At 46.2% G+C, this 1,748-nt stretch overlaps 1 pseudogene; it reads right to left on the reverse strand.

The window, feature by feature from the left end:
- Positions 1 to 270: 270 nt before the first annotated feature.
- Positions 271 to 1,274, reverse strand: LOC100596359 (annotated as a pseudogene).
- Between the last annotated feature and the right edge of the window lie 474 nt (positions 1,275 to 1,748).

Below are 1,748 nucleotides of genomic sequence, written 5' to 3' on the forward strand. Positions count from 1 at the left end.
AGGAAATTTTGTTCTCTATTTTCTTTTATTTGCAGCTGAAATTGTTCTGTTTGTTTGTTTGTTTGTTTGGCTGAGCACAGGGGACTTGGTTGACGGTACATGACAAGGTGAGGCTCCCTAGGCCCCTACTTCTTCAAGGGGTCTGCTTGGAAACTGTGAGGAGGGGAGATTCTCAGTGTGGTGGGGGACTGAATGTGGCAGGGACTCTCCAGCAGCTGAGGGCCTCTTTTTGTATCTCATGCTCTCCCTGGGGCTGGTGGTCTGGGGGTCTTACTCTTTGGAGGTCAAGTGGGCCATGAGCTCTATCACCCTGTTGCTGTCGCCAAATTCATTGTCATACCAGGAAATAAGCTTGACAAAGTGGTTGTTGAGGGCAATGTCAGCTCCAGCACTGAAAGCGGAAGAGTGGGTGTTGCTGTTGAAGTCAGAGGGAAACAACATCGTGCTCGGTGTAGCCCAGGATGCCCTTGAGCGGGCCCTCCGATGCCTGCCTCACCACCTTCTCGATGCCATCATATTTGGCAGTTTTTTCCAAACAGCAGGTCAGGTCCACGACTGACAGGTTGGCGGTGGGGACATAGAAGGCCATGCCAGTGAGCTTCCCGTTCAGCTCAGGGTGACCTTGCCCATGTTCTTGACAGTGCCAGTAGATGCCGGGATGATGTTCTTTAGAGCTCCCAGGCCTTCATGCCACAGTTTCCTGGAATGACCATCCACAGTCTTTTGGGTGGCAGTGATTGTATGAACTGTGGTCATGAGTCCCTCCACAATGCCAAAGTTGTCATGGATGACCTTGGCCAGGGGTGCTAAGCAGTTGGTACAGGAGGCATTGCTGACGACCTTGAGGCTGTTGTCATATTTCTCATAGTTTACGCCCATCATAAACACGGGGTCATCACTAGAGGCGGCAGAGATGATGACCCTTTTGGCTCCCCCTGCAAATGAGCCCCAGCCTCCTCCATGGTGGTGAAGACACTGGTGGACTCCACAACATATTTAGTGCCAACATCACCCCATTGGATTTTGGAAGGATCTTGGTCCTGGAAGATTATGATGGGATTTCCATTGATGACAAGCTTCCCATTCTCACCCTTGACTGTACCATGGAATTTGCCATGTGTGGAATCATACTAGATCATGTAGACTATGTTGGTGAGGTCAATGAAGGCATCATTGATGGTGACAATATCCACTTTACCAGAATTAAAAGCAGCCCTGGTGACTGGGTGCCCAATATAGTCAAATCCATTGACTCTGGCCTTCACCTTCACCATGGTGTCTCAGGGAAGCGGCTAGTGATACATGAGAAGATGCAGCTGTCTGTCGAACCAGAAGAGCAGAAGCCTGAAATTGTTCTTAATGATTACAAGTACAAACCAAAATGCCTTAAATGATTTTAAAAGCTTTCTTGAATTATTAACAGTTCATTTCACGTAGGGGGCAGTGATGAGCTGGGGAAAAAAATGACCACATTGGTACAGTATACTGAAATGCAGGTTGCCACTCTCACTCTTGCAAATGATTTTAATTGCTCTCCTAAATTGTCTGTCTTGGGAAAAAATTTTGAGTTGAATAAATTTCCAAATATTCATGTTTCTCTAGCAACTCACCCACAGCAATTCCAAATTAGTTGACTGTATGTTGACATTCGTTAAAATATTAGAGGAAAATTTAACATTTAAAATTTGGTAATTTGATGTTTTTTACACCTGGTGTGGTGTTGGCCTTCAATTTTTCACAACTGCTTA

This window comes from Nomascus leucogenys, chromosome 3 (assembly GCF_006542625.1).
Source record: "Nomascus leucogenys isolate Asia chromosome 3, Asia_NLE_v1, whole genome shotgun sequence".
In the NCBI taxonomy this organism is placed as follows: Eukaryota; Metazoa; Chordata; class Mammalia; order Primates; family Hylobatidae; genus Nomascus; species Nomascus leucogenys.